A 14,460-nucleotide genomic window follows, 5' to 3' on the forward strand; every position below is an offset into this window, starting at 1 on the left:
CGATACACAACATGGGCCGTATGGTGGTGTATCTGGAGTTTTTCGCCTTGGCAACACCGGGATGGGACATTTTAATGAGTTTAACATGCCTGGTATAGGGTCTCTTACTTGACCAGGGGGCTGGACTACAAGACCTCCAAGGTCCCTTTCAAGTCTGTTACTCTGAACCAGTTACAGCAGGGGTCTTCAAACTTGGCCCTTTGATGACTTGTGGACTTCAACTCCCAGAATTCCTCAGCCAGGCACGCTGGCTGAGGAATTCTGGGAGTAGAAGTCCACAAGTCATGAAGGGGCCAAGTTTGAAGACCCCCTGAGTTACTGCTCTTTCAGGCAGAACTAGCAAACTATCCCAGTGCAAAGCTAAACTTATCTGCTCTGGGGGACATTTTTAAACACCATCCACCCACCCACCCACTCACCCAACCTGCTGATAATCCCAGGTGTCATTCAGAAAATAATTAGCTTTTAAAACAGACATCTCACTTCTCTTGGGCTACAAGACATGGTAGATCACTTTTTTTTTTTTTTTGCTTGCAGTGTCGTGCTTAACTCAGTGCAGTCAACGTGAGACTCTTGGGGTAGAGAACGCGGCAACCTGTTCGTTAATGACAGTTGAATGTCTTCATCCTTGGCGTGAAATTCCAGCTAATTAATATTTACCCCAATTAGGAAAAAAAAATACGAAGGGGAGGAGGGGTGGGTGATGGGGAGAACATCAACCCATCTTGGCAGGGGGGCTGCGTGCGGGAAGCGGTGACCTGGTTTCTCCCAGTTCCAGGTACTAATTAAATTAGTTTCTGCCACGTGAAGAATGAAACAGCCTCAGGGCAGAAAGAAGAGCAGGGAGCCATATAATTATTTAGGAAGAGGCTCTAATGCCATCAAGGCTGCTCCTTAACCTTTGCAAACAAGAGATTTTCCAGGTCAGCTTGAAGATGCTGGATGCCAATAATGTGGAGACTCTAGAAAAGAGTGCAGAGAAGAGCAACAAAGATGATTAGGGGGCTGGAGGCTAAAACATAGAAAGGATGGATTGGATACATCTAGTTTAAGGAAAAGAAGGCCTAGGGGCGACATGATAGCAGTCTTCCAATATCTCAGGGGCTGCCCCAAAGAAGAGGGAGTCACACTAGTCTCCAAAGCACCCGAAGGCAGGACAAGAAGCAACGGATGGAAACTGATCAAGGAGAGAAGCAACCTGGAACTAAGGAGAAACTTCCTGACAGTGAGAACAATTAATCAGCGGAATGACTTGCTCCAGAAGTTGTGGATCCTCCATCACTGTAGGTTTTTTAAGAAGAGAATGGACAGCCATTTGTCTAGAATGGCGTAGGGTCTCCTGCTTGAGCAGGGGGTTGGACTAGAAGATCTCCAAGGTCCCTTCCATCGCTCTTATTCTGGGTTGCTCATGGTTTGCTTTGGAAGGACCCAGTGGTCTAAGTCACCTACTCAGAGACATTTTTTCTGCCTAGAATACATGGCAACATTTTGTTGTCCTTCATGACTTACTTTCTGGCAGTTCTGGGAACCATTTCTTTCTGTCTTTGTGTGTGTCTGTGTTTGTGTATGTGTGTGTGTTTCCTCCAGGACTCTCTGGTGGGTTTAAAGAGCAAGCTTTGAATCTCTTTATTCAAAAAAAAAAAATACTTTAATATCAGGCTGCGGAGTTGCTAAGCATCTCCTCTCGCCTGGCTCCGCTTTTAAATTTTTGCCTCCCTGTGCATTTTGCCACGTCGCTCTCCAATCTATTATTTTGATGTCTCCGTCTCTGATGCCGATAATGGTGGGGATGTGACCCACCATGCCATATTTACTTTTATCTGGGAGGAAATCAGCCGAGACCAAAAAAAAAAAAAAAAAAAGCAAAGAGAAATTTCATGAATGGTGAGGGACATCAGGGAGGGGAAAGCAAAAAAAAAAAGTCTCAGCGTCTGATGGATGACGTCCCTTTTAACTTTAGAGATGAATAGCTCAGCGGTTTTTCCTTTTGGATTTTTTTTTGGGGGGGGTCATCCATTTCTTCCCCCCTCCCGGAGAAAACAGCAGCCAAGGGCATTGCTGTCGTGGGACTGGGTGCGTATGTGTGCGTTTACAAGAAGGGTTGTAAAATGCCCCATCGGTTTTCCAGTAGCCTTGTCAACTGAGCCACCTTTGACCACAAAGAACACAACAATTAACAGTGGTTAATGGACTGGGGAGAAAGCAAAAACAGAGAAAACACACAGAGACACACACACACACACATCTTCTCACTGGTGTCTCAGTCATATGACAAGGAGGGTCATTCTTTGCCTGTCTCTTTTCTTATTTTCTTCGCTGTCGGTTATTTATTGTAAGGCAACGTTTAGCCAAGGCAGCAATTTCTGTTTAAAAGACTGAGCCGGCCCAGCCAGACCATAGATTTTTTAAAAAAAGGGTGGTGGTGGAAAGGAGAGAGAAATATGTTTGAGAATGATACGGGGGGGGGGGGACTTAAACGGAATTGGCTTTAAACCGGCTTTGTGCAAACATCTTTCATAGTTCCAGGGATGATTTGAGCATCAGGATTTCACTAGGGTGGCAGGAGAAAAGGCAGTCGTTGAAAAAAGACGTACATCTATATTTGCAAAAAGCACCTTGGGGAATGATTGCTCACAGAGAGAGGAGTGAGGTAGATCTACATGGCAGCCGAAAAGAGCTTCTTGTAAATGTTGGCTTCGCGTGTTTGGTCTCATTTGGTCCTCGTGTTTGATCCAGGGGCTCTCTGCCTTTGGGTTTTGGACTCCCCAAAACCATAGATCAGCAGGGGATGATGGGCTTTCCGCCAAAAAGGACAAGTCGGGTTTTGAACGGTGGGGTGATGTGGTGACCTTGGGCAGAAGATACAGAGAAGGAGATGGATGGCAGAAGACATACAATGGACAACCAGACATCAACTGTGTACAATCTGGAAGCACATAGAATAATAAAGTTAAAAGGGACCTTAGAGGACTTCTAGTCCAACCCCCTCCTATGGTTGTCCAGTCTCTTTTTGAAAGTGTTGGAGCATCCACAACTTCTGGAGGCAAGTCATTCCACTGCTTAATTGTTCTCACCGTTAGGAAATTTCTTCTTAGTTCCAGGTTGCTTCTCTCCTTGGTTAGTTTCCATCCATTATTTCTTGTCCAGCCCTCTGGTGCTTTGGAAAATAGGTGGACCCCCTCTTCTTTGTGGTAGCCCCTCAAACATTGGGATGCTGCTATCGTGTCTCCCCTAATCCTTCTTTTCATTAAACTAGACACACCCAATTCCTGAAACCATTGTTTGTATGTATGTTTTAGTGGACCGGAGGCTAAAACACATGAAGAACAATTACAGGAACTGGGCATGGCTAGTCTAGTGAAGAGAAGGACCAGGGGGGACATGATAGCAAGATTCCAATATTTGAAGGACTGTCACAGAGAGGAGGGGGTCAACTATTTTCCAAAGCACCTGAAGGCCAGACAAGGAGTAACAGTTGGAAGCTGATCAAGGAGAGATTCAACCTAGAAATAAGGAGGAATTTTCTGACTGTGAGAACAATCAACCAATGGTACAGAAGTTGCCTTCAGAAGTTGTGGGAGCTTCATCGCTGGAAGCTTTCGAGAAGAAAGTGGATTGCCGTCTGTCAGAAATGGTGGGGAGGGGGTTGGACTAGATGACAGAGAAGAGCAACAAAAATGATTAGGGGTCTGGAGGCTAAATCATATAAGGAACGGCTGCTGGAATTGAGTATGTCTAGTTTAATGAAGAGAAGGATGGGGGGGGGAACATGATAGTAGTGTTCCAGTATCTCAGGGGCTGCCACAAAGAAGAGGGAGTGAAGCTATTTTCCAAAGCCCCTGAAGGCAGGACAAGAAGCAATGGGTGGAAACTCATCAAGGAGAGAAGCAACCTGGAACTAAGGAGAATCTTCCTGACAGTTAGAACAATTAACCAGTGGAACAACCTGCCTCCAGAAGCAGTGAATGCTCTAACACTGGATGTTTTTAAGAAGAGTCTGGACAGCCATTTGTCTGAAATGGTATAGAGTTTCCTGCCTGAGCAGGGGGTTGGACTAGATGACTTCCAAGGTCCTTCCAACTTTACTACTACTACTATTACCTACAAGATCCCTTCCAACTCTGTTATTCTGTAGTCTCTCTCATCATTCTTGTTACTCTTCTCTGCCCTTTCTCTAGAGTCTCAACATCTTTTGGCATCCAGACTTTCAGCCAGCTAACCCCAAATCCAAACCTCAAAGAACAAGATTTCAATGGGAACAAAGCCAGCCTGGAGATGTTGCATAGGGCTGGCTTCATGCAAATAACGAGCTTTTATGATCCAGCCATTAAACAAAGCCAGAGTGGAAATGTCAGAATTAAGATAGTTGATTGGTGTTCTGTGGCTTTTCCTGCTTTATCCTATCTAATTGGGATTTAGTAACCCCTGGGAACCTCGTATTAGACCAAATGGCTCTTGGACTAATGGAAGTTTATATAAATGGATGGTCTAATCCAGGGGTGAAGAAGAAGTATGGCCAAATGTCTCTTTACGGTCTCTTCTGGGGTGCCTCGTTCCTCCCAAGATTACGTATATTTTTTTAAAAAAAGAAAAATGGCCTTTATTTAAAACTGGGAAGGTGGATTTGAGGGAATTAAATGGATTACATATACCGATGACATCTCCCACCACCCTCTAAAAATGAGTCTTGACTGACTCATTTTAGAGTTGCACCCTTCAACATGCCAGCTCATGGTCTACCACTCTTAAGATTGTTTTTGTGGTGGTAGACCTCTACTTGCCTATGACTACAATGCATCCCCAAATTTTGGAACATTTGTTAGCTGAGTTTTGCCCCATCGCATGAGCTTTTCTCCAGAGTTGTTAAGCAAATCACTGCAGTTAAATTAGACACACCGTTGTTAAATGAATATGCTGTCCCCGTTGACGTTGCACATCAGAGGTTTGCTAAAAGTTCTGTTTACAAAATGCTTTGTATTAATAAACTCCCAGATACATTGTATGTGTGTGAGTGAGTGGGGCAGCACCCTTGCAGCTAGATAAGGACTCCAAGCTAAGTCCTCGCTTGACCCCTCCTTCCAGTCTAGCTGGCAATTTCATGGGTTGAAGGTTGTAGCGTTTTTCACATAAACCCCAATTCGTGATACATCTTCCAAAGAAGAGGGCTCTTAAAAGAGGAGGAGAGCAAGGAGGGTAAACTTGCAAGAGTGCCTACGTTGTTTGGAATCCTTCGCACTTATGTTCACTGGTTGGCATCCCAACCCTTTCTGTGCCCAATTTTTCTCCCAAACAGATGGGAACGTTTGCTGACGTTTCGGTGACAGCTTGAAAACTTGTATCCTGCCTGTAAGCTGGTCCTTTTTTTGCCGCGCTTTCCATCTGCCATCTCATTTTAAAACTAGCAGAACAACGCAAGTGAAGCAGTTTCGACTTTTTCCATCTGTGCACGGTTAATTAAGAGGGTAATGAGAGCTTGGGATGAACAAGCCCCACATTAATTCAAGATATGATTAAAGGGAATGTTTCCAAAAACTGCCCAAAAAGAGAGGAGAAAAAAAAAGAGCGGGGGAAAAGGAGAGAGGGATGTTAGAACATCAGAGTCTATTTTGATCTAAAGTTTGGCACCTGGATGGGGGGAGGGTGGAAATTACTCAGAGTTGCTCAGAATTTCCCAGGACTGTTTTCAGAAGTTGTAAAAATTTGATTGTATGCAAGACACGGGGAGGGGAAGTTAGCTTAGTTTGCATTTTAATAGAAAATTGGTCTTCACTTCATGGACCCATGCAAGAAGAGAAAGCAGGTTGTTTAAAAAAAATAATCCACATAAAATGGGGGGGGTTGCTCATGAAATATGAAGATATCTATATTATAGAAGAAACCGTTTGATCCAAAACCATCTATCTGGAAAAATGCTTTGTTAACTGAGAAACGTTCTTTGCAGATAGATAGATAGATAGATAGATAGATAGATAGATAGATAGATAGATAGATAGATAGATAGATAGATAGATAGATAGATGATGGATGGATGGATGGATAGATAGATAGATGATGGATGGATGGATGGATGGATGGATGGATAGATAGATAGATAGATAGATGATGGATGGATGGATGGATAGATAGATAGATAGATGATGGATGGATGGATGGATAGATAGATAGATACATAGATAGATAGATGATGGATGGATGGATGGATGGATGGATAGATAGATAGATAGATGATGGATGGATGGATGGATGGATAGATAGATGGATGGATGGATGGATGGATAGATAGATGGATGGATGGATGGATAGATAGATAGATAGATAGATAGATAGATAGATAGATAATGGATGGATGGATGGATGGATGGATAGATAGATAGATGGATGGATGGATGGATGGATAGATAGATGATGGATGGATGGATGGATGGATGGATAGATGATGGATGGATGGATGGATAGATAGATAGATGGATGGATGGATGGATGGATAGATAGATAGATAGATAGATGATGGATGGATGGATGGATAGATAGATAGATAGATAGATAGATAGATAGATAGATGGATGGATAGATAGATAGATAGATAATGGATGGATGGATGGATGGATAGATAGATAGATGGATGGATGGATGGATGGATAGATAGATAGATAGATAGATGATGGATGGATGGATGGATAGATAGATAGATAGATAGATAGATAGATAGATAGATAGATAATGGATGGATGGATGGATGGATAGATAGATAGATGGATGGATGGATGGATGGATGGATGGATAGATAGATAGATAGATAGATGATGGATGGATGGATGGATAGATAGATAGATAGATGGATGGATGGATGGATAGATAGATAGATAGATAGATGATGGATGGATGGATAGATAGATAGATAGATAGATGATGGATGGATGGATGGATGGATAGATAGATAGATAGATGATGGATGGATGGATAGATAGTATTTTACAAAAAGAGTTCATGGAGAGACTGAAAAGATCACATCAGTTTGGGGGAGGGGGAAAGTATGGAGAAGCAAATTGATGCAGAAATGCGACAGAATGGACCCAAGTTTGGAAAAAATTAGGATTTAAGCGAGAGATTTGTCCTTCCTTGATGTAGCTTTCATCGGAGAGTTTAAGCAAGACGCCCTCAAGCTCCTTCAATAAGCAAAGATGAAGATAAATGACAAGTTAAATTTAGGGAGAACTCTCAAGGACATCTGTTGATTACCTTCCACCTCTATCCTGTATGAAGTGCCCTTTTTCTAGGATTTGTGAGAGATAATCGTAGCTGATGTCCCAGGTGAAGAAAACAACTTTTAAATCATGGCTTGTTGGCCCATTGCAGTTTCAGAACAGAACGAAATAACGGAGTTGGAAGGAACCTTGGAGGTCTTCTAGTCCAACCCCCTGCTCAAGCAGGAGACCCTAGACCATTCAAGACAAGTGGTTGTCCAGTCTCTTCTTAAAGACCTCCAGTAATGGAACACCCTCAGCTTCTGGTGGCAAGCTGTTCCCCTGATTAACTGTTCTGTCAGGAAATTCCTCCTTAGTTCCAGGTTGCTTCTCTCCTTTGTTAGTTTCCATTTGTTGTTTCTTGTCCTGCCTTCAGGTGCTTTGGAGAATAAGTTGACCCCTTCTTCTTTGGGGCAACCCAAACGTTGCAACATTGCTATCATGTCACTCCTAGTCCTTCTTTTCATTAAACTAGACCTACCCAGTTCCTGCAACTGTTCTTCATATGTTTTAGCCTCCAGCCCCCTAATCATCCTTGTTGCTCTTCTTTGCATCCTTTTAGAGTCTCAATATCTTTTTTTATATCGTGGCGACCAAAACTGGATGCAATATTCCAAGTGTGGTCTTATCAAGGCATTCCCAGATGTTCTTTGGATTCTTTAGATGTTCTTTAGATTCACATCTTCTCTCACAACTGACATAGAAGCAAGGAAGGGGTGAAAATGCCTTCAACCCCTGGTGCTCTGATTGTTTTCTTGCACATGTTTCATCAACACCCAGATAAGCATAGATGAACACCAAGATTAACATCAGGCCAACAATAAAGAGGTAAGCAATACCCCAGTCAAGGAACTGCCACAGTAAGAAACCCAACCAAAGAATCATCAAGAGAATTCCCACCAACAGTGACAGGGCAAATCACTAGAATATAAATTGAGAGCAAACTCTACACCCTTCTAGCATTGATGATGTTCCCTAGTTGGGTAATGAAACATCTGCAAGAAAACAACCAGGCTCAGAGAGCACCAAGGACCCCTCAATCCTCCTCCTCCTCCTCCTCCATGAAAATTCCTACTCTATCTAGCACTGATGATGTTCCCTAGTTGGGTAATGAAATGTCTGCAAAGAAACAACCAGGCTCAGAGAGCACCAAGGACCCCACAATTTTCCTCCTCCTCCTCCTCACAAGCCCCACTCCCTTCTAGCACTCATGATGTTACCTAGTTGGGTTATGAAACATCTGCAAGAAAACCATCCAGCTCAGAGAGCACCAAGGACTCCATCATCGTCTTCTCTTCCTCCTCCTCCTCCTCCTCCATAAAGTCCATTCCCTTCTAGCACTGATGATGTTACCTAGTTGGGTAATGAAACATCTGCAAGAAAACCACCCAACTCAGAGAGCACCAAGGACCCCTCATTTCAGCCCTGAGCTACAAATATTCTCTTTCATCGCTCTTCAACCCCTATGTCCACGTTCCATGGTGTGCCTTCTTCCAGGAGCCAAAATTAAGATGGAGATAAGAAGAAAGGAGAATCGTAAGAACAGAAACCAAGCACGGTTTCTCGAAAGAAATTGTGTGTGCCTCCCATCTCCTGGAGCAATCTGAAGCACAGTAGGAGAGCTTTCCCAGCACCTTCGATGAGTTTTAGCATCAGCCTGGAATTGGACCAACTATCTCTGATGAAGCAGCTGCTTCTGGCAGAGGAAAGTTGAGTGCTCGCAAAGTCATTTGGCGAAGGGAACAGATGGGAAGTGCGACTAAAAGCAAATAATTATAGTGCCCCTTTGTCTCTGAAGAGTGCAGTCCTTTTCCCCCACTTGCTTTTAAGGGGCCTGGCTCTGAAAACTGAGGTGGAGAGAAACCTGAAATGACTTGTAGAGTTTTCAGAACTATTCTATTCTATTCTATTCTATTCTATTCTATTCTATTCTATTCTATTCTATTCCCATTTTCTATATTCTATTCCATTCCATTCCATTTTCTATTTTCTATTTTCTATTCTATGCTATGCTATGCTATGTTATGCTATGCTATGCTATGCTATGCTATGCTATGCTATGCTATGCTATGCTATGCTATTCCTTACGACCACAAACTTTCTGTTTGTTAAATGAGACACTTGTTAGGAAATTTTGCCCCCTTCATGACACTGCTTGCTTTGCAAGAGCTGTTGTTTTCCCTTTCAGAAGGCTTTTTTTCTATTTCTTTTGAAACCAACAGGTAAGCTGGAGTTTTTATTTATGTGTTGATCTCTCTCTAAAATGATATATACCCTTCTCCCTCTTCTAGTAATCCGTTGCCTTTTAGAGCTGCTGTTAACAAGTCTATTTGGAGGTTGGGAGTCCTCTTCCTTTGATGTGTGTGGGGGGGAGGGAAAAAGGAGGAGGGAGAGAGAGAGAGAAAGAGAGAGGGAGGGAAGGAGAGAGAGAGATGGGAGAGAGAGAGAGAGAGAGAGAGAAACTACCAGCAAAATGTGTGGAAAAGAAAAGAACATATGTCGCCTGCGTATTAAAATAGCATTTATCTTACTTTTCGGGACGTTGCTGTGAAATATGTTCCCTTTTGCTTGCAAAAAAATGCACAGGGGAACAGATGGCCCACCCCAAATAAAGGAGAGCTGAGTTGGAGAGGTGTCTTGTCCATCAGTGGCAACCTGGATCGCAAAACATTTCCCTCGTAATCTGGATAAATGAAAGCGCCATCGATTCCATTTGCTAGAACAAGTGTGGAAACCGGGAACTTGAGGAGGATGAGGAAAGGAGTGTAGAGATCTAGTGGATTCTTGTTTTCCAAAATGGGTGGCTTTGGAAGCGAGTCATGGGCATGTGAACTTGCTTCCAAATGGCATCAAAGCCATCCATGATGTTAATCAACTTTTTGGTTTCATTGATCTGTCTCCTTCTTTGTCCAGCCAATCACTTTCAGGACTGACACACATGTACATCTCTCTTTTGGTTTCCAAACCAGGATCAACAGTGGCTTGTCAAAGGATAGGATGGGATGGGATGGGGTAGAGTAGAGTAGAGTAGAGTAGAGTAGAGTAGAGTAGAGTAGAGTAGAGTAGAGTAGAGTAGAAGATTAGAATAGAATAGAATAGAATAGAATAGAATAGAATAGAATAGAATAGAATAGAATAGAATAGAATAGAATAACAGAATTGGAAGGGACTTTATAGGAAATCCTGTACCACTATCCAGTCTCTTCTTAAAAGCCTCCAATGTTGCAGCACCCACAACTTCTGGAGGCAGGTTGTTCCACTGGTTAATTGTTCTGACTGTCAGGAAATTTCTCCTTAGTTCTAGGTTGCTTCTCTCCTTGATTAGTTTCCAACTAATTCTCTGCATTCTTTCTAGAGCCTCAACATCTTTTTTTTTTTTTAATATTGTGGCAACCAGAACTGGACGCAATATTGTTAACGTGGCCTTTCCAAGGCATTACAAAGTGGTACTAACACTTCAGATGATCTTGATTCTGTCCCTCTGTTAATGCAGCCTAGGACTGCGTTGGCCCTTAAATAAGTCGAGGTTCTTTGAGAGCGGTAAAACCTGCCCTTGTCAGTTCTCCTCCCAAGTTTATTTCAGATCCGCTCCGAGCCCACCCCAAAAATGCATTCAGGTTTTTCTTTTAAGGCGTGTTGGAATTTCAGGCACACGTTTCCTTCCTTCCTTTGTTCGGTTCTTTCTCGTGGAATCACTCTGAGCAGGCCTGCCAGACATCCAACAGAGATGTGCCTGAGGCAAAAAAAAAAAAAAAAAAAAAACCCTCATTTTTATTTATTTAAAATTGGAGAAACCAAGAAAGGAAGACAGGAGAGAAAAACTTCTTTGTCTGAATTAAACTGAAAGACACCGACTCATCATATTTTCCAGAATGTTCTTGGCCCTGCTGCTGTGAACAATGGAGCTTGTCCCCATCTCCCATGCAGGGAAGTTCAAAAGTGAGAAGGCTCTTTGAAGTGCATTGGTTGCAACTGAAGAACTTCGAAAACTCTTTGCTGGGATTTTCTCCAACCCTCTAGAGTTTATTGTTCATAAATGAGGGTGATTGAAATGCATTGGTTGCAACTCAAGAACTTAGCAAACTCCATTGTTTCTTTGTCCTGCTTTCAGATGCTTTGGAGAATTGGTTGAGGTGGGAACGAAAGAGTGCAGAGAAGAGCAACAAAGAAGATTAGGGGACTGGAGGCCAAAACATATAAAGAACGGATGCAGGAATTGGTCCAGTTTAATGAAAAGAAGGACTAGGGGAGACATGATGGCAGTCTTCCAATATTTGAGGGGATCCTACAAAGATGAAGGGGTCAACCTATTCTCCAAAGATAATTGAGAAGGCTCTTTGAAATGCATTCGTTGCAACTCAAGAACTTAGCAAACTCCATTGTTTCTTGTCCTGCTTTCAGATGCTTTGAAGAATTGGTTGAGGTGGTTGCTTATCAGATATAAGTGCCATCCATCTCGTCTAGATAAGAGGCGACAAACCATGGCTAAACTGGGGGTGAAAGAAATGGTTAACATCCTGAATCTAGGATAGCCTATATAAAAAGGTCATTCAACTTTCTTCTGCCCTTCATCCTGCTCTATCCATCTGAACAAGGACCTGTTGTAGACGGCTTCATCTTCTTATGCGTAAACATGGGTTTTCTTGACAGATGAAACTATGAAGCTATTCGGAAAAACAGTTGGCACTTTTAATAATGCCAGCTAGATTTGCCAGGGTGGGATGGGGTGGGGAATCAGAAGATTGAGTTCTGAAGACGTTGACTAACAAGGCAAAGTTTAAGCCAGAGGATCTGAATGCCACCTGTGTAGAGGCTGTTTGGGAGATAGGATAATTTGTGCTTAATGATCTCTAGTAATTCAGGCTCCCCAGTCTCTGAAAGACAGAGAGAGAATTGCAAAATTATGTATGTGTCATCTCTCACCCAGTGGCTGGGGCACTGGGTTTCACTCCCTTCCTGAGAGATTGGTGTGTTATTTTGGAACAAGAACAAGCCATAATTCGAAGGGACATTAAGTCAAAGAGAGCTGCTGGTTGTCTTCTTCCTCCTCCTCCTCCTCCTCTTCTTCTTCTTTTTCTTCTTCTTCTTCTTCTTCTCCTTCTCCTTCTCCTTCCTCTTCCCCTTCTCCTCCTCCTCCTCTTCTTCTTCTTCTCCTTCTCCTCCTCCTCTTCTCCTTCTCCTTCTCCTCCTCCTCCTCTTTCTTCTTCTTCTTCTTCTTCTTCTTCTTCTTCTTCTTCTTCTTCTTCTTCTTCTTCTTCTTCTTCTTCTTCTTCTTCTTCTTCTTCTTCTTCTCCTTCTCCTTCTCCTCCTCCTCCTCCTCCCATTGTTCCAGCAAGGGAGCTGCTGTTGATGTCTCAAGGAACATCTGTGCTCAATGTACAGTATAGTGGAGCATTTGTGCCATGCACAAAAATAATCTCCTCCTCATCTCCTCCTTCTTCTCCCTTTTCATGACTCTTCTTTCTTCTCCTCCTCCTTCTTCTCCCTTTTCATGAGAAGGAGAAGGAAAAGGAAAGGGGAAGAGGGAGGAGAAGGGAAGGAGAAGTAGAAGAAGAAGGGAAGGGTAGGGCGAAATAACCTTCAAATAGCCAGCAAGCCATGGTTCATGTTTCAAGACAAGCAGGACCTAAGATAACAAACCCATTAATTGTATTTAAAACATGAGCTGTTTCTAGCTGTGTCCTAAAGGAAGAAAACTGCAGAATAATTAGGGAAGATATACCTAGTGAGCTTTCTTAATAAAAAGTTTTCTTGGACGCCTGAGTTTTATATTGCTGGGATAGTATGTTAAAAAAAATGTGCTGGGGAATTTGTTTTTAACATTCGAGACGTTCTTTTCTACTGAATAAGTTTTGTGTTTGGTTTATCTCTTTCCCCCCTTTTTGATAGATTACCACTTTTATTACCACTTTTTTTTTCAAAAAAAAAAAATACAGATATTTCTCACTGCTGGGTGCTGCCCATTAAGAACAAAATAAATAAAATGTGAATTTTTAAGACTCCCGATGCACCCACCGTGCTTCAGGAAGACAAACAAATATATTCTTTTTAATCTCATCTGGAAGATAGATGAGGTAGGAGAATTACATCAAGTGCATGGAGCATCCAGCCTCCGATAAGAATAATTTTAATCTTATTTCCTCCAACACTTTCTGAATACGCAAAGCCATCTTGATGATTTACGCTCAGCCAGCAGGTCAATCAGTGGACTTTGCAGCATTCCGGTTGAATGGGATGAAAAATGTCCCACCCGGAAAAAAAAAAGCGACTTGACAGTGAAACTAATGATTCAGAGACATGATGTACTCTTGTTGAGTCATCTAAGCAGACTCTAAACAATCTTCTGTCTGGGATGCTTTAAACTGGATTTCAGGGATCTTTGAGGGGCTGCCACAAAGAAGAGGGGGGGTCAAGCTATTCTCCAAAGCACCAGAAGGCAGGACTAGAAGCAACAGATGGAAACTCATGAAGGAGAGAAGCAACCGAGAACTAAGGAGAAACTTCCTAACAGTGAGGACAATTAACCAGTGGAACAGCCTGCCTCCAGAAGTTGTGGGTGCTCCAACACTAGCGGTTTTAAGAAGAGATTTGGACAGCCAAGATCCTGTCCTTTTTTTAATGGCAATCCCTCAAATATTGGAACACGGCTATCATATCAAATTTCTTAAGGTTTCTATTTGCACATTTCTATCACAATCTCCCATACTCTCCTTTGCCCCATATATATATTTCCACCTACGCCCCATGCCATCCCCCAAAATATCCAGGCAGATTCTAAAATTATTACTGTTAATTTTATCTAGGAAAAAATAAACGAACGTTCCCCCCTCCCAGAAAAAAAAGATTTATTTGGAGGAAATGAAATGCGATGCCAGCTGTTTCGTTCAGCGGAGGAAGATTCTAAAGTGATGTCACACCATATCTGGTGGGAAGAAAGAAGATTGAAGCATCCCATAATTGCTGAAAATATACTTCATTTTAGAAATAGAAAAGCTTGCAGAATTTGCAGGGCTTTGGGAATGATTTTGGCCGCCTCAAGTTTAGAAATTCCCTAAGTTGAATACACAAGTGATCTTTGCCTATAAACCCAACCGGTCAGTCAGTGAACCTTGATAAAAGCCCACATTAATTCCTTGCTGGAACTGTGGGGAAAAAAGGTAAGAAGAAACAATTGATGAGTTTAAAAACATCTCAGTTCTTCTTTTATCAATAAAGG

The sequence above is a fragment of the Crotalus tigris genome, unplaced genomic scaffold (assembly GCF_016545835.1).
Source record: "Crotalus tigris isolate CLP2741 ecotype Arizona unplaced genomic scaffold, ASM1654583v1 scf7180000024151.2778019, whole genome shotgun sequence".
Classification (NCBI taxonomy): Eukaryota; Metazoa; Chordata; class Lepidosauria; order Squamata; family Viperidae; genus Crotalus; species Crotalus tigris.